Source organism: Lepidochelys kempii, chromosome 7 (assembly GCF_965140265.1).
Source record: "Lepidochelys kempii isolate rLepKem1 chromosome 7, rLepKem1.hap2, whole genome shotgun sequence".
Lineage (NCBI taxonomy): Eukaryota > Metazoa > Chordata > Testudines > Cheloniidae > Lepidochelys > Lepidochelys kempii.
The window spans coordinates 12010614-12037071 of record NC_133262.1 but is presented as its reverse complement, the minus strand read 5'-3'; the positions used below and the strand labels follow the sequence as shown (position 1 = coordinate 12037071).

At 45.2% G+C, this 26458-nt stretch overlaps 1 long non-coding RNA gene across 1 annotated transcript in view; it reads left to right on the top strand.

Annotated features, from left to right (window-relative positions):
- The first annotated feature begins 524 nt into the window (after positions 1-524).
- LOC140915234 (uncharacterized) overlaps positions 525-26458 on the top strand; it is a 30140-nt gene continuing 4206 nt past the window's right edge. Inside the window, exons 1-3 of the long non-coding RNA XR_012160104.1 lie at positions 525-707; positions 3776-3855; positions 7887-8121. This is a non-coding gene — a long non-coding RNA (uncharacterized lncRNA). The remainder of the gene's footprint in view (positions 708-3775; positions 3856-7886; positions 8122-26458) is intronic.

Below are 26458 nucleotides of genomic sequence, written 5' to 3'. Positions count from 1 at the left end.
GACACATTATCCACTTTCCCAGGCTTTTCTTGGGTTGGGATATAGGGGATGGGACAGTGGCAGCTGTCAGGATGGAATTTTATTTGGGGGTGGCGATTGCCTGGGGGGGCGGGTAGTTTTCTAGGAGGTCTGTCTTTCTAACAGTTGCCCAAGGGCACACCGGATGTCGATGGTAGACCTGGGAATTGAACCTAGAACTCCTGAATCCGAGCCCAGTGCCCTTGTCAGTCTGTGTTGTACCTGTGCATGCAGTAAAACTCAGGTGAAACTGAAACTAAACAAATCTTGAGCTGAATGTCTTGGCGTAATCTTACGGGTAGGATCTACCAGTTCTGGTCTACCACTGTCACTTAGAACATCAGAGTTGTTCCTAGGACCTAAAATATCATCATAATGCCATGTCAGCAACTGAAGTACAAATCAAAAACTTTGACAGAATTTTGTTCTTTTTTTACGTATTGCAAATATAAATTAAAGTCAAGGAAAATAAAATAACCAACTACTTTGTAAAATAGCAGGTCCAGTTCAGAAACATGCAACTAGTTCCAAACTAAAAGGTGTTTGAAAATTAATGGGTAGGTTGAGAATTTTCATTTCCCATCCCTCAGGAACTCTGACCTGGTGGTTCTGCCATCTTGACTTGGATTGTTCGTGCAGCGAGCCTGCAAATGGAGCTTGTTGTCATTCTGTAACCATCAGCTCACCAGGTAAGGCATTGTTTGTCAGTACCTCAGGCAGTTGAGTGGCTAGGCTGCTTTAATATATTAAATGTTAATGATGCCCTGTCAAGGTTCCTCCCCCACTCTGAACTCTAGGGTACAGATGTGGGGACCTGCATGAAAAAACTCCTAAGCTTATCTTTACCAGCTTAGGTCAAAACTTCCCCAAGGTACAAAATATTCCACCCTTTGTCCTTGGATTGGCCGCTACCACCACCAAACTAATACTGGTTACTGGGGAAGAGCTGTTTGGACGCGTCTTTCCCCCCAAAATACTTCCTAAAACCTTGCACCCCACTTCCAGGACAAGGTTCGGTAAAAAGCCTCACCAATTTGCCTAGGTGACTACAGACCCAGACCCTTGGATCTTAAGAACAATGAACAATCCTCCCAACACTTGCACCCCCCCCCCCTTGCCTGGGAAATGTTGGATAAAAAGTCTCACCAATTTGCATAGGTGATCACAGACCCAAACCCTTGGATCTGAGAACAATGAACAAGCATTCAGTTTTCTTACAAGAAGACTTTTAATAAAAAATAGAAGTAAATAGAAATAAAGAAATCCCCCCTGTAAAATCGGGGGGGGGGGATACCTTACAGGGTAATTAGATTCAAAAACATAGAGAACCCCTCTAGGCAAAACCTTAAGTTACAAAAAAGATACACAGACAGAAATAGTTATTCTATTCAGCACAGTTCTTTTCTCAGCCATTTAAAGAAATCATAATCTAACACGTACCTAGCTAGATTACTTACTAAAAGTTCTAAGACTCCATTCCTGGTCTATCTCCGGCAAAGACAGAATGTAGACAGACACACAGACCCTTTGTTTCTCTCCCTCCTCCCAGCTTTTGAAAGTATCTTGTCTCCTCATTGGTCATTTTGGTCAGGTGCCAGCGAGGTTACCTTTAGCTTCTTAACCCTTCACAGGTGAGAGGAGCTTTCCCCTGGCCAGGAGGGATTTCAAAGGGGTTTACCCTTCCCTTTATATTTATGACTTGCCCCCTTTTAGATGGTTAGTTATTGGCCAAGTGAAGCACAGCCTAATACTCAACCTATTGGCAATTATGTGTTTGTCTGTAACATAACTTTTGAATGCTGCATCTGATCAATTTCAAAATGTCAGGGAATGTTCTAAGCATCAGTGGGCAGAATTCTATTGATTTTGGTGAAAAATGGAAAACCCCAATAGGGGAAATCAGAACACACACAACCCCTGGCAGCTGGTTAACAGAGCCAGCAGTTTAACTCTCTTTGTAGCTGTCTATAGATCAAAGTACTGGTTGATGTCAAATATTTACACAGTCCAGCGTAACAATACCCCCATCTCAGATCTGCCCTTCCTCTTGTCCCAGAACAGTTTGAAAGATGTGTCTCCCAAAAAAGAAATGACAAAGGTAGGGGTAAGGATGAGGCATGCAGGGGAGGAATGGGGGACATAAAGAGCCACTGGCATGTGGAGGAGAAGAGAATGGAAAACCCTGGTATGGTTTGGGAGGGGCTGTAGGGAGTCCCTGAAATAAAGGGGGATGGGAGGGTTGTACACAGGGCATTTGTGGTGGGATGGAGGACTGTAAGGAGCCCCTGATGTGTGAACTTGTTCGTCTTTTGGCAAATGTGCACAGAGTGATTTAAGGTTTTGCTGGAAAACTTTAGACCACTCAAAAATAAAAATAAAAAAGAGAACAATGGTGAACAAATTTTCCCTTGAGTCCTCAGAGATTCTGAGACAGAGGAATGAAAGTGGGACTGTTGGATTGAGCCAAAGAAGACCATTTTAGAGTGCTTTTCATGTTGACGATCATAGAGCCTGAAAGAGGGGGGGGGGAACATGAAGCAGACAGAAGATCAGAATGGACCTTAAAACCTGGAAGGTGGATTTTCAAAGCAACGTGTGTGGTTTCAGTCACATGCCTCCCATTAACTAAGGGGGAAAAAATCACATGCCGGAAATCCTTTGCTCACCACTGCATTGCAAATTTAAAGCAACAAACCCATTATGACGAGACAAGAAAGGAAGATAATCTTGTGTTTAAGGGAGACAGATTGTTAAAGAAATTGAGGCTTCTAAAGATGCAGGTAGGCACCTAGTGAGATTTTCAAAAGCACTGAGGTACCTAACTCCCGTGAATTTCAATTGAAAATTCTACTATCTGCCAACCTGCATGTGCAGGTGCCCCGGTCCCTTTAAAGATCAGGTCCTAGGGCACTGGACTGGGATTTAAGATATCTGGCTTCAGTCCCTACAGATTTCCTGTGTAATCTTGGTTCATAGAAGGGCCCCATTCTAGATTCTCAAAATGCTCCTATGATACTGTGAATAATATTAATAATACCCAGTGGTTCCAACCAGGGTAAAGACTCCATTGTGCTTACAATCTAATCTGAAATGAGATGCAACAACTGAGTATAGTAGCCAATAGAAGGGAGAGAAGAAAGGAGAATGGGTCCAGTGATCCAATTCAGCCAGGTAGCGAGCACGTGCCTATGAAAACTATGGAACTACTCACATACTTCTTGCAGGCATCAGAGCAGGTGTGGGTCTTAAGGAAGGTGAGGATTTGAAGGAGGAAGGAACCATGTGTATTAGTTCAAGGAAGCAGAAAGGGCCACATTGAGGAAAGCATAGAGATAGTTGAGGGTCAAGCTGATACATGGGCATTAAGATCAGCTTTGTTAATGCTACAGAGGAGATGGGCCATGGGGAGGGCAGGAAGAGGAAGAGTTTCAACGGCCTTTGAAGGTGCACAAGAAACTTGAATTTGTTGGAGTGGAAAACATGAGTAGGTGGAAGGAGGCAAAAAGGTGTGGAAGTTGCCTTAGCTGTCTATTTAGTATAGACTGGAGTGTGGTGAGGTGGGTGTTAGGAGGAGATGGTCACAGTCATCCAAACAGGAGGTGGTGGGTGCCTACATGAAGGTTTTAGTAGTATGGACAGAAAGAAATGATCAGACGTTAGAATGTGATGCAAGGAGAAGTGTCAGGATGTGGACAGTGCCTGGACATGTGGGCCAATGGAAAGGAAGGAGTTGGATGACCTCCCCTTCCCCCCACAGGTTACGGACCTCAGAGACGGGAAGACTCACATCGATAGTAACAGTGACACAAAGACTGCAGGCGGACACTGGTCAGAAAGGTAGGAGTTCAGCTTTGGCACCATTACATTTATGACAATGTCAAGGCTATCCAAGAGGAGATCAGAGAGAGAGAGAGGCCAAAATGTGATATTAGATGGATTCAACTTAATCTGACCTTTGGGTTGCAAGTCTGCTGGGGTTATAGTTTTAAAGTGAGCTAGCGCTGCTGGCAGATGTTTTACCCTCCCTGTGCTAGCCCTGCTTTTACAGAATCCTCTTTTCACATCTCCCAATTAAACTTCAAATGTGATAAATCCCACCACCTCCGTGAATGCTAATCTTCTAGTAAGCAGTAGTTATTACGAACAATCGGTTATTTTGTGACACACGACAAGAATGAATGTTGCAATAATTGTACTTTAAACACAACCTGAGTTACTTGAACAAAAATCCCTGCACTCAGCTGTAAATATAGGTACCAGGTACTGCTCAAAAGTTGGCAGCATAAAAGCAACACTGGCAAAAATTTGAGTGGGGAAACAAATCTATTTTTTCCCTTTTTGCAACTTTCATGGTAGATTCAGCTCTATTTTGGCCTCCTAGAAGCCATTGCTTTTTGGTTAGCAACGAACACACAGTCAAGTCGCAGCTAAGGAGAGAGCATGATATCCGCCTGCTGAGATATTGTTCTCAAGACGATTATCCTCTTGATTTGTAGTGCTCCCGTTCACAACAGGGAGCGCGCAGAGGGAAGGGAACCTGGGTTGGAGGAGCAATGAGAAACGCGCAAAAATGGTAAAATTAGCAATTTTGGATTCAATCTTATAATATAATTCAATCTTCAATCAATATAATTTGGATTATAATCTCATGTGGGAAAAAAGAGTTCGCTAAAGTCATTGTTTCAGGCTATATTTATCAGTGTTTGGTTCAAAGGATTACACTGGTGGTGGTGGGCATAGGGGCCGACTTCCCCTCTGCCCAATGGATGCTTGACACCCCCTCCCCCACCGCTACACCACCATCACCCTGCCCCCATTCCACCACTTCCACAAAGTCCCCGCCCCATTTCCACCCCCTTTGCCCAAGTCCCCGCCTCTTCTCTGCCTCCTCCCCTGAGCGAGCCAGGTCCCTGCTCCTTGCCCTCCCTCCCAGAAAGTCCTAAGTGCTGACAAAAAGCTGTTAGGCGGGGTGGGGGGGCAGGAAGTGCTGGGAGGGGGAGGAGCGGGACGCAGCACGCTAGGGGGCAGGGTCGAAGGAGGTGAGGAGCAGGGAGCTTGGCTGCCGGTAGGTGCAGAGCACCCATGACTTTTTCCCTGGGGGTGCTCCAGCCCCAGAGCACCCACGGAGTCTGCGCTTAAGGTGGTGGGCAGAAATTGTGTGTGTGTGTCCATATTATAGTGGCACAGGAACATCATGATAGTTGAAGCTGCCAAATGATACCTGTTTAAAGGTCGCCTGGGCCACGTCCTCTAATATTGGCATGCATTGTTGGAGTGCTTTGAAATTTGCTATGCCTCGGGACGATTCAACGTGGGGTTAGTGACCTACATTTGGAGTCCTTTGAGCAGGAGGTTCCCAAGTTACAGACCCCCCCCGGGCCCCACCCCTCAAAAAAGCAGTTTCCCCCGCCCTTCCCTGAAAGGTTCCATACACACTTCCCACTGAAGACAAACAGAATTTTGGACTAAGTGGCTGGAGGCTGTTGGCTGGCAATTTCACTTTGGGTGGAACGTAATCAAAGTCTCTGGGGAAAAAATTAGCCACGCGAATGTTTCATGAGATGGGAGAGGTCTGAGGGGGTGGAGGAGTGGGAGAATAAGGGGAGAGGGGCTTGGGGCTACGGGTAGGGGGATGGATGGTAGGGGAGGCAAGACAGGTTGCGGGGTAAAGTGAGGGAGGCATGGCATCCCCCAACTCTGCTAGTGAACCCCAGCCACGCAGCACCCTGTTCTCCTAGAGCCGGCAGTAGCTAATAGGACGGATTTGCACACGTGCCGGTTGCAGTCAGTGCCTTAGGTGTTAGGCATACGGACACTAAATGGTGGAGGCAGTATCTGGGCCTGTTTGGTAACACCGTGTTTGTGATATGAGGACAGGTGTGGGTTACTTTGAGGTGTCAGGAGGATATGAGGCGAGCTATATTTTGCACCCGCCAGTGTGAATGAGCAAAGGGAAGAGCTGCATGTGTGCCTTCAGGAGCCTCTATGCATCATTTCAAGGCAGAATTGTGTATGTTATCTCATTAGCAGGGCACTGGGGTCTTATTACCAAGCAGGTTGTCAGCCGCAAGCTGGCATACGAGAGCAGGCTAAGCGCGTCTCGGCATGCACTCCAGATAAAATGACCATGGTCACTGTCAGATATAGCTGTACTGAACGGTGGAGGCAGTCGTTAGCTCTGCTTGGTAGAGGTGTATAGGTGAGATCCATGGATTATTTTGGGGTCTGTAACAGAGATGTGACTGTGACAGGAGGAGATCTATGTTTTCTACCCTCTTGTGTGTGAGGAAAGGGAAGAGGCACATGTGTGCCGTCAGGATGCAGCGTGCTTCATTTCCGTGCAGAATTGCGTAGCTTACATCAACAGCAGGACACAGGGCTTTTATTAGAGAGGATACTGTCAGCAGAGAAGTGGAATACGAGAGGATTCTAATGCTTTGATGATGATTTAGAGACAGTGAGCTGGTATCCGCTGAGTAAGTGTAAGGGAAAGGCTGTGAAATGGCTCTTAAACTGTGCATATGTGATAGTCTTTCTGGGGTGCTGGCTTTGCATGTGAGAGTATGCCAGGATCTGGAACCTCCTGAATCTTAGTGCCAAGAGCCAGTGTGGAGTATGTGCCAGGGGTGATGGAATGGGGAGGCCAAGGGGCCATGGCCCTCCCACTTTCCTGGCCCCCTCCCCGGGACCCAAGCCCCCTGGCCAGGCCAGAAACTGGAGCTTGGCCTGGGTAAGAGCAGCGTGGGGAGCCTGGGCAAATGTGGGGAGCCATGGACCCTCTGCCTTCCTGGGGTGACAGAGAACCCAATGGAGACAGAAGCCACCCCAGAGCCCAGGAAGTGTATAATTCAAATTCAAAGTTTATTATTACAGTAACGGGCGGGATTTCAGCTTTAAGAAGCAATGGAAAAATGGTTATGTCCTGGCTTCCAGTGTTTGGCCACTAATGGCAGACTGTATCATAACGTCTAGGCATCTCCCCAACCGGCCCACCGTGTGGAATTTAAAATGGCAACACGGAATTGCAAACTTTCATACACAGCTGCAAAAGTTATTTTAACTGGTAAATCACAGAGATTTGCTACAGTCATTCTTGTTTTCCCTGCACTAATTAGAAATATGCCACTCTGCAATCGCTCCTCCTGGGTTTATGCAGCTGCCTGTTAGTGTGTGTTTGGGAAACAGTATTCTATATTTTCAAAACTCGTCCACTTCAGTTAGAGGTAATCCATGCTGGGGTGGAGGAAAGTTGCAGGGAAAGCCATGTAGATGCTAACACAGTATCATGTCAATTTCCTCCTGGCTTCTGTCCCAATCCTGGCTGCTGATAGCTGCAAACTTCTGCTGAAGCAGGAACTCCAGATAGCTTGTCACACTGTGGGAAGAGGGTATAGCTCTTTCAGGCCCCTCTGTATAGCTGACTAGTCCACCCCACTTACAAATGTGCTGTTCAGCCACTATTCATTTGAATACTTCTGCTGCATATACTGCAAGTGTCCCCTCCAGCAGCTTGGAATAGCATGTCCCTCTGCCACCACAAGAGCTGTTATGTCTTATATATGAACAGCCTGAAATGACAGCAAAAGCCTTTTGCAGCCAGGGTGCAATACACCCCTAGATGGCAATTAGTTATGAAACGTTTATGAAGCAGAGTAAAGGTTTTAATTTTAAACTTACCATTGCCTCTGCACTTCTATAACTACGGTTAACAAGGCTGTGCCAAGAGTCAGCGTGAGCACTGACGTCTCCCCTTGACAGTATGTGCAGGCTCACTTTAGAGCTGTTACATTTTATGTGCTTCAGATTCCAGACTTATTGTGTCTGTGTTCCTCCACGTAGCTACGTTAAACAATAAGGCTCTGTTTCAGGACACGCAACCCATACTGCCTGCTGTTCGTCAGGAACTCAATCCCTAGCCCGATGTATCCTCATGGACCGTCCCAGCAGGAAGCATTTCCATGATGAAGTTATGGTCGATGCTCTTGAGAGGGTGGACCAGCAGGTCCAGCATCAGAAGAAGAGGAACAAAAGACTGGACCAATGGCATGTTGCCCAGGAATGGTGGCTAAGGGGAGGATGACCAGATGACCCCTTTTTAAAAGGGTTAGTCCTGTATTTAAGCCCTCCTGAAGGTGTCCTGACTTTTTCTTAAAAACAAGCAAATTGTCCTGAATTTTCTGTTTTCCTCCCCGCTACTACTGGCAGCTTCTGCTGCTGGCTGGATCCCTGCCCATGAGCTGCCTGCCACCAGCGATGAGTGGCGGGGTCCACTGGCCGATGATGGGGCTGGTAGCGGGGCAAAGATGCAGCAGTGGGGCCAGGCCGCTCTCTCCATCAGCACAAACCCCGCTGCATAGGCGCTCTTGGCCAGCATGGTCCTGTCCCCCGTCATCCCATTTCCGACTGGCACTGGCTGCGCGCTGTGGTGGCTGGTAAGTGCGGGCAGGTGCCAGGCAGCGGCCAATTATGCGTCACCTCTGCTGCCCACCCATCGGCCCTTTACAGGCTCCCCCTCTTACTGTCCTCCCCCTGCTTTGCCCCTTCCCCTCCCCATCTCCACCAGTGGGGCGCATCCTGCTCCCAGGGCTGTGTGGAGAACCAGCCCCTGGTCGGAGCACTCAGCTCACCAACAGCCTGGCTGGCAGGCTCCTTCTTTCCCCCACTGCCTCTGCCTGGGCCGGTGCCCCAGGAAAGCCCAAGACCCTCTGTCCCGGGGCGCTGGCCAGGAGGAGCCGAGCCCTGCCCGTGCTAAAGCCCTGCACAGCGCTGGCACGGGGACGCTTCTCAGCCCCTCAGCTAAGGTCTGGCGTGGGCGGGAGCGATTTCCAGCCTGTTGCCATCCTGAACCTGCAGGACTCCACGGCAGTGGCTTAGCCTCCTCTTCACACACACACACACACTGCCTTCCCTGTGTCTTGCCCTCAGGGAGCCCAGGGCTGCTCCGTCCTCTAAGCCACTCCCCTGCTAAGCCACCTCTTTGGCCGGCTTTGCTGAAGCCCCTGAAGTCAGGTTCCCTGGGCCCTGGTGCACAATGTAGGGCTTAACCCCTTCTTGCCCGTGCTGTAGCCTGGGGAGAGGAAGCAGATGGGTTATGTCGGTGGCCATCAGCAGCCTAGAGGTGTTAGCTGCCTTTTGATACTGTGCGGGCAGGAAGAGACAAGATGCTTCCAGCTACAAGGAGAGGAAGGGGCTCCTGCTCCCGTCCCTTCCCTCCCGCACAGCGCAGAAAGGCTGCTGCTGGCCACATTCTGGTGTGAACCCTGGCAGAAATCAGGGGGCGGGACATGGGAGCCTGCGTTCCTCCCCCTGCCCCCATGTGTTGTCTCGGGAAGGCGTGGCACCAGGAGAGGCGGGTCCGTCCCAGGGGCCCAGCCAGGTATGGAGGACAGACAGTGCCAAGCAGGGAGGGTTGGGTCAGTCAGTCACCCCCTCTGTGTGAGAGACATGTATGGGAGTGTGTGTGTCTGTCTGTCTGTCTGCGGGTTGTAGGGCTGTGTGTGTCACCCTCCCTGTGTGAACCCTAAAGCTTTAAAGATAAGAAGGCAAATAAAAATAATCCAACCACGCAGTATTTCCTTTTAACAGGGGCTCAGTCAACTTGATGTCAATCTGGTTGATTGCGGTTGAACTCGCTTGAATACGAGTAATTTTAGCAGGTATCCCATATTCAGCATAGGGAAATATGGTCCCCTAGCTAAGAGAGGAGGACAGAGCTCAACCGGCCCCTGCTGCCTCTCCCACACCACAGCAATGGAACTTCCGCCCAGCGGTAGTTTGGACAACTCCATGTCAGGGTGGTCCAAGTATTCAGGACTCACGAGCAGTCGGGCAGGGCAACTAAACCCTGTGCAGCCTTCCTTTTTCCACACCTCTCAGGTGAAAACCTCCACCCCCCTGCCCCTCGTCCACCCCCAAGTGAGGGCTAAACATATAAAGAAGGGAAAGGAGAACTTGGGGCCAGGGGAAATGCAGCGATAGGAGGACTGTGTTGAGTATTAACCAGTGAAGAGCACAGCAAGCCACAGCAATGTGGACCGCATTCAATACACTGGCTCCCAAAGGCCTTTGTAAACATCAAACATGATTTGCGTCTGCCCAAAGCGTATTCAACAACCAGTCTACACCTGCTGCGAGTATAATTAAACCTTTTTTTTTTTGGCCAGGGTCTCTGAAATCAGGGTATTGTTTCATAAGCTAGGTCAAAAGAGGGCACATGGGGGCCCCAGAATAACAGTGGGGACAGAAACACCATGAATATCAATGTCATTTGGTGGGAACAGCGTCCCAGCCGATCCATGAATGTAGACTCCCAGGTGGCAAAAAACTCTGACAGCGTGAACTTTTCCAGTACAGCCCATATTGACATTTATAAATCTGCCTCAGTGGTCCACTAGCGCCAGCATAACAATGGAGTGGTACCCTTTCCGGTTTATGTACTCAGTCGCTTCTTGAGGAGGGCAAACTATGGGCACATGAGTCCCATCAATAGCCCCACCACAGCTAAGACACCCCATTCTGTCAAAGCCAGCAATTACCTCTGGAATAACTTTAATACCTCCAACCTTGGAGTAAACCACCCACCTGCTTGCCTCAGTTACTGTGGCCATCACTTTATCCATAGGTGTCTTTCCAACCTCAGACTGGTTGGCTATAGACCTATAGCAGTCTGGGATAGCCAGCTTCCAGATAGTTATAGTAACGTGCTTCTGCACCGGCAAGGGTGACCTCTATGTGTGTCTCTCTATGCTGGAGGCCATGGGCAAGCTGCTCACAAAGCGCCAGAAATATTGTTTTCTTCATGCCAAAGTTCTGCATCCCAGGTCTGCATGATGATGTGGTCCCACTACTCTGTGCTGGTGGCCCTACTACCAGAACTGGCGGGTTACATATGGGCATCAGCAGCTATGCCAATTATATTGCGCAACATCTGCCAGTGAGAATCTGCAATGCCAAGGTACTCCTCTTCCTCCTTTGCCTCCTCCTGCAGATCCATCAGGAAATCTGTCAGGTGCCTTTGGTGGGATAGAAAACGGTCCACCAGCACCTCATGGATGCTCTGCCAGTTTCCTGACAAAGGAGTGAAAGCTCAGGCAAAAGAAGTTTGTCAAAAGGCGCTTCCTTCATGTTGCTGGCTCTGGTAGCTGGGAGGTCACAGAACTAACTGACTGCTCAAAGCAGGCTTTGTTGGTGGGCAGTTCAAACTTCTTGTAACGTGGACGGTGGGCAGCAGAATTTTCCCATAGTGCACCACAATCCTATGGCTAAAGCAGTAACATTGCATATCACGGGGGGTTGCCAGGCACTCCGGGATATGGTTACTTCTGACACAGGTTTCTGCACTGCAGTGTGGACACCAGACCCCCATCTTCGAGCAGGGTCAGAAAATCCTTTACCTAAGGTTAAAATGCAATGGAGATGCTCAAGCCCATGGTTCCCTAACACTGGTCATCTGACTCGAGTCCCACTTACCCTGGGCTTACATTGCAGTGTAGCTGTACTCCAAGCAGACAGACAATTTGTAGCGACATCGTCCAGGTTGGTGAATCATGACCTGTACATTCTCATGCCCATAACTCTCATGCAAAATGTATTCATACTCACACAGCAGTTTGCTGAAGTGTCAAAGCTCCACCTCCCAGCATGCAGACACACCGAAACACAGCTGGAAATCACTGTGCTGAATTAATTATATCCTGTCGGCCTTGTAATAAGCAGCCACCTAGGGACAGTGGTCTCAGACACTGCCAAACACTGCACATGAGGGCCCCCACCACAGTGTGACAGATGCCATCAGTGTAATGTTCAGTCCCTCTATGTAGCAGGGAGACTGTCATGGGGCCCTGCCTCCCTTTGGCGCCATGGGCTTGATTTTCCTTTCATCCACATTGGTATAAATCTGTGGTCCCCCTGAACTCAGTGGCCTTATGCCAATGTAAAGCTGGTGAGTAAGCTTTAAATCAGGTGCAATCTTTCCCTCAGCTCCCCTTAAGCTAGTGCAGCACATGGCTGTGTCTAAATGGAACATCTAACCCTAATTCTGATCACATACAGCACAGCCTAAACACACTACCACTGTGAAATAAGTATGCTTTACAATTAGCAACCTGGTTACTAAGACAGCATCCGTCAACCATGTTTATATAGTAAACATTGTCTTGCAATGATTGCGGAGGCCTTATTACTTTAGTGCTTGCAGCGTGTATTTTAACCAAGTCTCTAAAAAGCCATTCTTGTTTTTGTGCAGCTTTTATATAAGCCCTTTTGAGCTCTGATTATTTAATGGTTACCTTACAACAACTGATTTCCCTTTGACTGTCTAGCATCTTGATTCTGTAGGACCTGCCCTACTTTGCGGCATTGTATTCTGCCACAAAACAATCTGAAGTCTAACAGCCCCATTTGAAACATAATGTTGCATAAAAAATCCCTCTTAAATCAGCCCATGATTATGTACAAAAGCTAAGTCCCAGCAGCCTAGCCCAAGAGCATTACTGTATATAATATCTATTATGAGTATTACGGTAGTGCCTGGGGGCAACAACTGAATTTGGGGTTTCACTGCGCTAACCAAATATAGTAAGAGGCAGTCCCTGCTCCAAAGATCTTAATATACAAGACTGAGAAAAAGTCAAGGTGAAAAGGCTGCAACATACACACAGACGCCTGGGAACTGAGGCACAGAGGGATCAGGTGACTTGCCCAAAGTCACATACAAAGTCTATGACAGGGCCAGAAATTGAATGCTGATCACCTATATCCCAGTCCATCACCTTAACCCTAAGATCATTGTCTCCTCCCTCATATTAAATTTGAATATATCAATACTGGGCCCCGCAAAACACTGTCTTTTAATGACACATTACACCAGGTTGCATCTTGTCATAATGAATTACAGGCCCAACAGTGAATGTAATATTGTATTTAACAAACTGATATATGTTTTAATCATTAAATGAGCACCCAACCCTCAGTGTCCAATCCCTGGGCCTGAGCTTGTAAGGTGCTGAACACCCTATAATTCCCACTGATGTCAGTGGAAGTTGAAGGTACACGGCACCTCTTAGTAGCAGGGCTTTAATTAAGAATCCAACAGTTTTCAGTTTACTTTAAAATCAAGTTGATTTGAACCTAATTAGAATACTTTTGTATCAGTTAAGAAAAGTGATTGCATCAGCATAAATATAGGAAATTCTACATCTGTCTTTCAACTTCCAGCTGGTTTCATTATTTACAAGCCAGTTCCAAGAGAGTTTCCTTCCTCTTCCTTTGTTGGTCATTGTATATATGAAGGGGGTTATTGATCCAGAAGAGCCAGTCAAATTAAATGGAGGGCTCTCATCAACTCTTAGGTTCATAGTCATGCACACACACTTTCTTTTGAAGCCACTGGGACATTAGCATGTTTGTGAATGGCAAGATCATACATCTGGGTTGCCAAATTTTCTCTTAATTTTCATATGTTCCCACACACACACACACCCCACCTCCTTTCTCTAAAGTCAACCCCTCCTTAGTTCAGCAATATTCTATTCTATTCAGTTTCTTATACAATGGCCCTCACCATGATATCTGAAGCCTTGATCCTGCCATCTGTTCCATATGGGCAGATCCCATCTTCCCTGTGGAACCCCTTTAAAGTCAATGGGATTCTGCAGAGGCACCATGCACAGGTCCAGTTACAGGATCAGAGCCTGAATGAGTATGAAATTGGAGTGTCAACAGCAGCACCAGTCGACCCACTCTAAAACTAACAGTGGCTTCTCCCTGACCATAATGGCAGTAATCTGACCACGTCAAGAATGCACTGGCTGTGCATGATGAAAAAGGGCAAAAGTCACGGAACCCCAGCAAAAAATACCCATCACTGTAGCATGCAATAAAAGCATGCAATACCAGCAGTTGTATTTGCCACAAGCACTCTGCTCACTGAGTCTGCTCAGGCTTCTGAAAAGTATGCTCTGTACCTAAGTATGCTCTATACCTTTAACTCTGATATTAACATAGTCTCTTCAACACAAATGTATGAATACTAATTCAATCCCATCATTAGCTAGTGACTCTCTGCTAGTGACTTGATACTACTCCATCTGGTCACATGCAACATTTGTTGTTGTCTTCGTCTTTCTGTTTTTAAAGATCACAGAGACTTTGTATGCCGCAGTTAATTGTTTTACACAGTGTTGCCATTGAGTTATGTTTTAAAACCCAGTTTGCCTCTACAAATTAATTGCTTTGTGAAATTTTTATGACCCTTGGGAGTCCAAGTCCATTGATCTGGTCATTCGTGTCACCGTAATGCTGCTACTCAGGTTCCAGTCACTATTACGTGCCCATAAGGGTCCAGTCTGTTTAACTTCATACTTCTCGCTGAAAATTTGCCCCTTAGCTCACTCACATAGAAAAATACCCAAAGTGTCAAAAATCGGGAACATAACAAAAAAAAAGCCATTAAAATTCATGTGATCTGTGACACATCTGACAGCTGTGACAGAAGTCCAGACGAAATTATAATGCTTCAACCCTTACTGGTGTCCTTAAAGAGGAAGACCAGGGGATACACTCAAGCTGAGGTTTCCCCACATGGTAGCCCATAGAAACCCCAGGCTGATCTGCGGTATAGATTCTCATTAAGTATGACATAGATTTGAGTTACATTGCTGAGCTGGCTGTAAATTGAACTTGTCATACTGAAGTGTGTGTGCTCTAGTTCTTCATTTCGCTAGTTCCTGTTGCTATAGTGACCATCAGAAATCAGAGCAAAAAAGGCAAAGAGAAAGAAGAACCTTTCTTCATTTAAATAGCAGCCTCCATCGATAGGACTTGTAGCACTATTCCTCTTTCAATTTCACCTTACTAGGTTAATGACACAAAGGAGTTTAGCTCTTCCAAGAAAATTCAGATTTTAAGGTGTGATTCAAACATACTGACCTCAATGGGAGTCTTTTCGTTGATTTCACTGGACTTTGGATCAGGTCCATATTCCTTATAGAGGGAACTGAGTCCAAACCTCTTTCTAGCCAGCAGTTGATATAAGGACCCTGACATGGGTACACGTCAGTGCCACACTTAACGCAAGGGCAGAAACTAAGAAGGAAATAAAAACATGCATGGATCAAGCTCATCCTCATAGCAAACGCTGAACCTCACCTCCAATTTATGGTATGCGTCCTCATCACCTTCTGCCAGTGATACACCCAGAGTTTGTATCAGGGAAAATAAAAGCTTTGCTGATCTGAGCTTCACAAGTTCTAGCAAGGTAATATTGGGACACCTTTCACACATTCTACACAATGGTACATCTTTAAAGTACAGGTCTTAACCATTATGGCCCAGATCTTCAAAAGTATTTAGGCACTTTACTCCCATGGGAGTTAGGTGCCTAAATAGCTTTGAGGATCTGGGCCTGATGGACATGTAAAAGTATTGAAATACCCATTAGTGTATCAATAAAATAACTTGTATTCTTTCGGCATAAGGCTGAGTTACTTGTGGGTACGTGTTTAACACAACCCATAATTGTTGCATGAAAGACACTAAGAGCCAGACTTTGATCTCACACCTCTGTAAATCTCGAGTGAAGTCAATGTCCATTAATTACAGGTGCACAGTGCATAACATGAACAGGTGACCCTTTGACTTTGACAACTGCTCTTTATACATAATATTGTACCTAGTTTAAATAGTGCTGTCTCCACAGTGACTATCTGTGCAGGTCACATGCCCATTGCAAGCCATTGTTTTCAGCTAAGTCATATTAACAAATTTCTGGCGTTTGTAAAAAGCCAGTTTAGTTTTACAAACGATGGAGTCCTCTTGTATTCTTATTACCCAGCATGCAGTTCATGAAACATGGCTGTAGTGGTCAGACTGGTGAGACTCTGCAGCAAGAAGAGAATGTGACTAACAGGAAAACAAAGCAGCACCTAGACACAGAGCAAACAGGAACCACGAAAGGACTCAGACCACGAGGAATGCTGGATTTCAAGAGAAAAAACCTTGCCCAAGTATGGAAAAAGTGGATGCAAAAATTGGCTCTGTATAAAGAGCAGACCACAGGGGACAAAGATGAGAAAATGAAGGTAAAGCTGTTTTAGTATATTGGGGCGGGGGCCAGGAGGACAAGAAGTGAATGAACACTGTTGCCAGGAATAATGCTTGGAACACTGGAACAGCTGATAAAGGGTTTTGATGTGCACTGTGACCCCAGACAGAATGAGACTGTAGAGACATATTGTTTGGGCTTTTTTATTTACTCAAAACCAAAAAGCAGCTGAGGGAATAGATGCTCACAATACACAGCTGAGCAGTGACATACACAGGTAACTTTGGAGACATTGAAAATTCCCTAATTACAGAAAGGATTGTTTGTGGAACATGTGATTCCAGCTTATGGGAGCCGTTGAGAGATCTAACCACAGAGAAATGTCTCCAAATAACAAGGGTGGCCAAACTGTCCAGGGAAAGGATCAAAATAATAAGAGTCACTAGTGCAGAAGCAGCATACAGGCTCAAGATAACGGGACCAAAGAACCAGGACAGAGATAGACTGACTGAAAATGCAGACATCATGCTCCAGTGCATGTACTGTGTAAAGAACCACGAAAGGCAGATGGAAAAATGCCCAGCCTATGGGCAACAGTGCAAGGGGTATCACTTAGTATCAATATCACAGTTACCCCAGGAAGAACAAAGCAGCCAGACATGCAGTGGCTGAGGAGGAGGAGGAGATTGGCCGTGTGACTTCAGCAGATCCAAAGCCTCTCAATATACATGCACCATAGAAGGCTGCCAGCTATTCTATCACCATATTTGCACCTGTGCCATTCCAGTGGGCAGTCCAATTCCAGCCAGATCGTGAAGCCATCTGCAATGCAATCCTACCAACACTGCTAAGCAGCAAAACGCAGAATATGCATTGATCCTAAACCACTCAATGGAGCACTGAACACAAGTCACTGCTCCAAAGTGTTCCCTGTCTGTGATGTCACGAAGGGGTTCTGGCATATGGAGCTAGAGCAGCCATCCAGCCACCTCATACCCTTTGCCAGACCTTTTGGCAGGTACTATTAAGTATGAGTGCCTGTGGGCATCAGCCTGGCCCCAGAAGTGTCCCAGTTAGGGTGACCATACGTTCTATTTTGGCCAGGGATAGGCCCCCTTTCTCAGCTCCATCTCAGCCATCTCTACTTTTTCACCAAAACTGGGCATTTGTCCCAGCTGCAAGGCAGAGCGGAGAGCAGTGGCTGCTTCCCCTGGGGTCAGGTGAAGGCAGGGAGCAGTGGAGAAATTTGCTGCTGGCAGGCAGTGTTGCCTTCAGTGCTGACCCCCTGGGCAATGCAGAGCTCGGCGGGTCAGCCCCTGATGTGGGTGATTTGGGTGCTCAGCCCCAGCCTTGGGCATAGTGGAGCTCCAGGGGTCAGCCCCAGCTGCAGGTGGCACAGGGCTTGGGCACTCAGCCCCCATCAGCCCCAGCTCCTATGCAGGGTGGGTGGCTCGGGTGGGCCCCGGATCATCCTGGTTTTATGTTAAGAAATATGGTCACCCTAGTTCCAGTGTAAACCAAACGATGCACTAGAGGCACTCTCCTGCACCAAGATTGGAACTGATGACGTTCTTATTGTAGGAGGAAGAGGCAATCCAGGATCATGACACCAGACAAACTCTGATGACTCTTAAACAAGTGCCGAAAGCAGAATACTAGGCTGAATGCAGACAGACTGAAGCTGAGGGAAGTGAAGTCCCCTCTATCAAACATCAGTTGACTTCTGAGGGACTCTGACCTGACCCTGAATTGACCCAGCAACTTACAGGGATGGCCAACTATCTTTCCAGACACTGCACTCATCTGCCAGAGCCTGTAAATCCTTGAGACAGTTAACAAGCAATGGTTTCAGAGTAGCAGCCGTGTTAGTCTATATTCGCAAAAAGAAAAGGAGGACTTGTGGCACCTTAGAGATTAACCAATTTATGTGAGCATAAGCTTTCATGAGCTACAGCATCCGATGAAGTGAGCTGTAGCTCACGAAAGCTCATGCTCAAATAAATTGGTTAGTCTCTACGGTGCCACAAGTCCTCCTTTTCTTTTAACAAGCAATGATGCAGCAGGGGAATGGTCAGAGATCCAGGAATAGGCATTTGGAAGAGGAAAGAAAATCATAAGGGCAGCACCAGTCCTGAAGCACTATAACCCTGCAAAGTAGCTAGGGCTACTGTGTGATGCCTCAGGAGAAGACCTAGGAACCGCACTCATGCAATGCCAGCAACCTACAGCATTTACTAGCAGAACCCTGACAGACACAGAAAGAGGATATGCTCAGATAGAAAAAGAACTATTGGCGGTGCTATTGGGAAAGGAACTATTCCATCAGTTCAACCTTTGGATGTAAAGTGTATCATACATCCGTGCCGTCTGATCACAGCTCATTACCAAACACCATGAAGAAGACACTCCTGAATGAAGCCCAGTGATTACAATGCACTTTATTGAGACTCCAGCACTATGATGTAAGGATAAGGTATCATCCCGGAAAGTCACAACTGGTGGCAGGTACACTGAGCAGGGCATACCTTCCACAGCGCAACACAGGTGGCTCTGTGGAACAGAAGGTAGAGTCTATCAACATGCTACAATACCGTTGCATCTCTGATGGAGGCACCGAGCAATCCAGCAAAGCACCAAATGAATGGAGTGCTACATGGTGAAATGGTTCATACTCCAGGACTGGCCGGATCGCAAGGAGCAAGTGTCACAGCTCACAGGGGAGACAAAACTCTCTACCACCAGCTAAGGGATGAGCTGTCTGTGCAAGATGGGATTTTGTTTAAAGAGGACGCACAGAAATCCAACAGATTTCAGAGCTGACATCATGAAATGGATACATGCATCACACCTGGGGACAGAGGCATGCTGGAGACAGCCCAGAAAGCCTATGTACTGCCAGGCACCCAGTTGCCAGCATACACAGAACAGTGCAAGATGTGCAAAGGGTGTAGTAATCAACAACAGGAGACGACAGCCTCATGAAACCCCAACCCAAGCCTGGGGAAAGACTAGAGCAGACCTGTTCACACTTAATGACCAGAACTGCATGGACACAGTAGATCACTACTCCAATTTCTGGGAGGTGGATTGTCTGGAGAACACTGAGGCAAGAACTGTGATCAGGAAACTGAAGGCACACTTAGCAAGCTATGGCATACCGGACACACTGTGCTCAGACACTGCAGCAAAAGTCAAAAGATTCAGCATCAAAAAGGAATTAGAGTGCAAGACATCTTCCCCCAGTTACCCACAAAGCAATGGGATGACCGAGTCCGATGTAAAGACAGCCAAGACACTGATGACAAAGGCAAAACAGACAGCAAGAGATCCATACCTCCCAACACAGGGACTGATGGGCTGGAGAACCAAGAGACTCTGCTTCCCATGAGGGATGGTCTGCTGCAACCTACGGGAAGAGTGATAGACAGGACACAGAAGCAGGTAAGAGAATGCCAAACTAGGCAGGCAGCACACTACAATAAAGGAGCCAAAGAACTGAGGACACCCTGCATAGCTAAGGTCTGAGCCCAAACATCAAGTAGCCACACCAAGTAATGGCAAAATGCAACAACAGTGCAAGCAGAAGTTGGACACAGGTCTTAAGAAGCAGCTACAGACTCAGGACAGCAGGGGAGACAAAACAGAAAACATCTGCGGAGTTAACAAACCCAGTTAACAAACCCAGACGGACACAGTGAAGGCCAGGAGGACGTCAGCCATCAGCTGGCCTGATGTAGGGAAGACAGAAGAAACATGGTATATAAGCACCACAGAGGGCTGGCAGGATGCCACCCACCAGAATGAAGGCAGCAACAGGGTAAAATCAAGTCCCCCGCCACCAGGAATAGCACAAAGAAGTGGAAGACTGGTTCAAAGATCAGAACTTAAGAACTATGAGGCCTAATTGGCCACAATAGGCTGATGGCAAAGGCCATGTCTCTATGCTGGGCCATGTACAAATAATCTCTGGCCCCAGAAAGTCAGCAAATGCTGGCATGAGACACAACAACAATTGTTAAAAAGGAAAGATGTGGCAACCTTCCATAGAAAGTGGAGGGAGGAGCACAAGTGGCAGAAGGGAAGAGTTGGTGGGGGCACCAGGAAGTCAGCTATCATGCACATAGCATGAATGTTAGCTGCAGTTGCAGCAGCTCTGTAAATCATTCTCTTAGTACAGTTTTAGAGACATGGAGTTCTCTTATATTGTTACCCAGCACACAATTCATTTAAACTGTATGTTTTCCCCACTTTTCGAAAAACCCAATTCACTTTGTTTTGAACAGTTATGTTAACATCAATAGAACTTTCAGAACATAAAGTTCAAAAACAGTTTATGTAGCTAGCTGCTAGCAGCTCATTAAATAGCTAATTAAAAGTGTAGGGACCCCAGTGTTTAGAGATCTCAGAACTAGTCTGAGCTAGCTTTACATCTCAAACAAGGCAGACATTTTTAACGGTAATGAAACTCCAGATTCCCAATCCTCTGAATCAAGAACCTAAACTCAGCACGAACTAGTCCCATTGCTCACAGTCTTTACATCAAGATCTTTCCAGTAGATCTGCTCGAGCTCAACCAGAAGTTATGCTCCTGATGTAGAAATTACGGGTGAGGTTCTTTGGCCTGTGTTATGCAGGAGGTCAGACTAGATGATGATAGTGGTCCCTTTGGCCTTAAAATCTATTAATCAATTTGCAATTAGTGCCCATTCCCTTTTAAAAGCCAACACTCCCTCCCCCCAACAAAACAAGCTTATTCTAGACCCAGGGGAGCAGGAAGTAAAGTAAAACCTCCTTCATGTTCCTGGAGCAGCAAGTGGCTATGCTAGACCTTCATTATATTTTTTTGTTCATTACAAACAACAGCTAAGAGGTTGCTAAGAAAAGCTTATATCCTACCACAACTTTTTGTGTGTGAATGTAAGCACGACTTTCTTCTCCAGGAAATGCAGTCTATGCCAGTTCTGGTTGTGCTAAGTCTGATATTAGTGATTCAGGGATAGAACTCTTCTCCCAAAGTTTCCATCCAGCAAATACTCCAGCGTCAGAGGCTTTACACAGCTGAAGGCAGCATACGAACAACTTGTAATCATTTAGGGCAAAAGCCCAGCTCCATTGGAATCAGTGGGAATAGTGTCTATGGCAATTTTGGAAGTTAGAACTAGGGTTGGTTGAAAATTTTCTGTCAAAACTGTTTTTTCATGGAAAATTGGATTTTTGACGAAAGGAAATTTTCCATGGATCGTGTCTGCCTTCCAAACAAACCTTCTGGTTTTGAGATGACACCTTTCCAGTTTTTCAACAAAGCATAAAACTTTTCCACTGGCGGAACCAAGAGTGCAGTTATGTATGTATAAGACTGCTTACACCAGTTTAAATTATGCCAGTTCAGGCATTTACAATAGGAGTGTTGTGCTGGTTTGACTATCCTATAAAATTAAACCCGTAAAACTTTTAAGGGTATGCAAGCCCTGGGTCTCTTAAATCACCTTTGTAAATGGACCTTAGACTCCTAAGTTACTTAGGCACTTCGAAACGTTTACCCCTTAGCTCTTGTTAAAGAAGCTCATGCTTTTCGACCCAGGGAACCCAGGTTCAATGCCACAGCTGACCTAGCTTGTCATTACACAATCAGAGGGATTTTTTTAAAGTCATGGTTGAAGTGCTTCATCTATATCAATAGATGTTAAAATCCATTTATAAAATGCTTTGGGATGCAAGACCCTAAGCTGATCTCAGCTGGTGATGAGCCCGTAGGGCCTTGCAAGATTAGCTCTACAATAAATGCAAGACATCAATGTATGAATATACAATTCATCAACTTTTACTTCGATGGAAATATTGAAAAATACTCTAAACTGATGCCCAACAGACCTATTATTGTAAGAAAACAAATTAGAAAAAGAAGCCACAATGCTAATGTCTTCCTGTGGGAGAAAAGGGTGAGAACTTGAATCTTGCTGACTGGAAAATGTAAGACTTTGAAAATAAAATAATTTAAACGTTTTAAAAGTAGGTTAGAATCATTGCCACTCTGTGCCACAAAGAAAGAGAAACAGCTGCCAGGGTACAGCTTCTTGAATGGCACCAGGTGGCAGCAGCATTCCCACTATAAGGTAGGAAGTTGAGATGCATGTTCCATACATAATATTTGACTAAGCCAGTTTTTGCCTTAAGGGTGCATGGTACATGGATTGACCGAAATGGTAATGGTCTCAAGTTGCAGTGGGGGAGGTTTAGATTGGATATTAGGAAAAACTTTTTCACTAAGAGGGTGGTGAAACACTGGAATGCGTTACCTAGGGAGGTGGTAGAATCTCCTTCCTTAGAGGTTTTTAAGGTCAGGCTTGAGAAAGCCCTGGCTGGGATGATTTAACTGGGAATTGGTCCTGCTTCGAGCAGGGGGTTGGACTAGATGACCTTCTGGGGTCCCTTCCAACCCTGATATTCTATGATTCTATGATTCTATGAAATGAAACAGGACTGACTCTGTTTTCATTGCACAAGGGCAACCCCACTGAGCGGCGGTTATCTTATGAGCCAACAGGGGTTTAAAATGCAAGTTGAAGCCACATTTGGCATTTACATTCATAGGAAATACGTCATGGTCTCACGATAAGCTCAATGTTTGCTCAGTCAAGACTTGGGCACGAATCAGAAACTCCATTTAGACAGGCTGGACCTGGCTGGTAAAAGAGGAAATAATGTACAGGGAAAAAATAAGGCTAAAAGTAATAGCCAAGTAGCTATTTGTGAGACAGTGTGGGAAATGTACGAGCTTTGGGAGACCAAAGGGCCTCAGCCAAAGCCCACTGAAGTCAGTGAGAGCTATCATGGGCCTGGAACTAGGCCCAACCTGGAAAGAGAAAGTCAAAACTAAATATCAGGTGTCTTCCAGGAACATTCCTTCAAAGGATTCACAATTAGACCTGATATGTTTTTATTTTTTCACACTATACCTTCTATCGACAGGCTGTAAAGTGTGTTCTTCTGCACCTGGAGTTGCACGCGCATCCTACGCATACAGGAACACCTTTCTTAAAAGGAGCATCTTCTCAAGTACTGCAACGGAGGTTTTAAGTTTGGACTCGGAACATGTTCATATGCACATTTAAGCAAATTAGGCAGACTGGGTTACTGTTACTCTGCCATGTTTTTCCAGAGTAACATACTGATTTATTTGCTGGATCATTTCTGCTACAAGCTCTTCTTTTGGAGTTCAGTCCATGCTCCCAATTGCTCTAAAAGTCAAGAGTAGTGAATGCTTTATGGGGCTCAGTGCTGCTTCCAGTTATCAGTGGGAGTTTTCTCATTGACGTCAATGGGAGACAGAGAAGCCCAAAAATAGAAAAAAAAAAATGTGATGCTTTACTCTCCTCCCTTCCTCTGAGTCTGACAGTTAGGCTGTGGGTCGCACACATTTCAAAAAAAATCATTTAGAAAGCGAGGATGGGGCAGTTATCCCACTCTGAATGTTATCTTATGATCTCAGCAGTTCCCATGCTGGGAACAGTTTGAATTTTCCTGCTGCTTGGTGGTTTGATTGTTGGCAGATTTTACTCAAATGGGCAAATGGTATGGATCTTAGCTAGGAGAAACTTGTTTGTTACTGTCTCTGAAATGCAGCTCCATTGATAATGCATATCAAAAACATGGCATAGTTATCAGATTTCAGAGTAACAGCCGTGTTAGTCTGTATTCACAAAAAGAAAAGGAGGACTTGTGGCACCTTAGAGACTAACCAATTTATTTGAGCATGAGCTTTCGTGAGCTACAGCTCAGGCACCTTAGAGACTAACCAATTTATTTGTTGGTTAGTCTCTAAGGTGCCACAAGTACTCCTTTTCTTATGGCATAGTTATGTTACACTAAGAAGGACGGCTTTACAATTCTGATATTTATAATCTGTATCCCACACCTTCAACTTCTACTGCTCTCGTATATATTTATGGAAACCTTCGCAGCAAAAATTTAGAGTTACTTAAGTCAAAGAAGAACGGATCAATTTTTGATATTTGTTTTCACTTATAAATAAAAGAAAAATTGTCAAGGGGAGAGAGGCAATTTTTTTCTCCCACTAGTCATCTTGCTTTTAAAAGATGAGGTATCAGTCCTCAATATCTCTGTGACTTAGCAATTCATTTACACAGTTTTACTGCTTTGGACATAACACAGCTGAGTTCCTAGCTTGATGAAATATTGTTATCCACATAATTCATTTTGTGTTCTTCAACGAGGTATTCAGATTTGTGGCTGTTTCCATTTGAGGTTAAAATTGGATTGAAAATTCATGTGTAAGCTGCACAGATGAGGCAAGTCTGAGTATCAGGAAAGTGTCAGTTAAATTCACCTTCTAGTCTATGGCATAAAAATCTGCTCTGAAAGCCTTGAAACACGCTCCCATTATCATATCAATTGAAGGCAGCAGAAATAACTCAAGTCGGAGGTGAATATAACTTATTTCAAGATCTTTATAATAAACTTCTTGTCTGTTTTATTAAGAGTAAGAATGCTCATTGCTGTACATAGTAATGGGCTACAGAGTAGGGATTCATTGTTTTTCCTTTGATAATATGCACTCGTTATGATGTTATTGATTACAATTAAATTAGCAGTTCACTGATTATCTCATCCTTCATCTTTTTATTTCTGTTATAAAATGTAGCAAAGGCCATATAAGCAATGTATTAATTCAAAAGTGGTTACAAACTTGTAAGAAACAACAACAGACGTTCTCCCGTGGGGATCACGTGTCTCTTAGCCTCTCCCGAGGGAGGACTTGTAGGAAAAGGGCTCCAATTTACACAAACTACATTTTTTTAAAATGTTTTTAATTAGAATAGTTTGGGGCATTTTCACTGAGGTAAATATGAAGAACATGCCTCAATGAACAAGCAGGTAGCCCTTCATTAGCAATGAATGATCTCAGTAGGTTTGCAGTTTGAGTCCATTTGGAACACCGCCTGAAAGTGTTTATGCTTCTCTTAACTTCTTTAGTATGCAAAATTTAGCTAGATATTTCTTTCTTGTAAGAATTCTGGTACTTCCTGTTTCCAGGAAGTCCAAGATGCCACAAACATAGCCTGACTTCTTGTCCTCATACTTGCTGGAATGTGAAAGTGCAAACGTGTGACAATAAAAATAATTCATAAAATGTTAAAGAGAATCTATCAAATTAAAAGACAATATTTTTTTAAATAATCCTTCATGTGTTACCAATAACCCCCTAAAAGGGATATTATCTGAAAGAATTTTAAATATCTAATTTACTTTGCACCTTTTGTGCTATTTGTTTTCTTTTTTAAAAAAAATCCTCCAGCTTGGTCAATAAAAATAGACTAGTCACTTTCACTTTGTGTTTAGTCAATTTCAGTGGCTTGGTCTTGTGCACTAACACCATGCTGTCCTGTCCAAGTTGTGAAGCCACGCTGCAATTCTGCAATTTGATCCTTGCAGGCAGCCTCCTGTGACTCTGTTGAAAGATGAGACCCCTGGAGGGAAATCCCCTAAATACAAAGTTTAAACAATCTGTCTGCACTGATTCAGAGCAGGAGCCAGGTTCATCTGTATCCACAAAAAGAACAGGAGGATTTGTGGCACCTTAGAGACTAACAAATTTATTAGAGCATAAGCTTTCGTGGGCTACAGCCCACTTCATCGGATGCATAGAATGGAACATATAGTAAGATATATATATATATATATATATATATATATATATATACATACAGATAAGTTGGAAGTTACCATACAAACTGTGAGAGGTTAATTAGTTAAGATGAGCTATTATCAGCAGGAGAAAAAAACTTTTGCAGTGATAATCAGGATGGCCCATTTAGACAGTTGAGAAGAAGGTGTGAGGATACTTAACATAGGGAAATAGATTCAATATGTGTAATGACCTAGCCACTCCCAGTCTCTATTCAAACCCAAGTTAATGATATCTAGTTTGCATATTAATTCAAGCTCAGCAATTTCTCGCTGGAGTCTGTTTTTGAAGCTTTTCTGTTGCAAAATTGCCACCCTTAAATCTTTTACTGAGTGGCCAGAGAGGTTGAAGTGTTCTCCTACCGGTTTTTGAATGTTATGATTCCTGATGTCAGATTTGTGTCCATTTATTCTTTTGCGTAGAGACTGTCCAGTTTGGCCAATGTACATGGCAGAGGGGCATTGCTGGCACATGATGGCATATATCACATTGGCAGATGTGCAGGTGAACGAGCCCCTGATGGTGTGGCTAATGTGATTAGGTCCTATGATGGTATCACTTGAATAAATATGTGGACAGAGTTGGCATCAGGCTTTGTTGCAAGGATAGATTCCTGGGTTAGTGTTTTTGTTGTGTGGTGTGTGGTTGCTGGTGAGTATTTGCTTCAGGTTGGGGGGCTGTCTGTAAGCAAG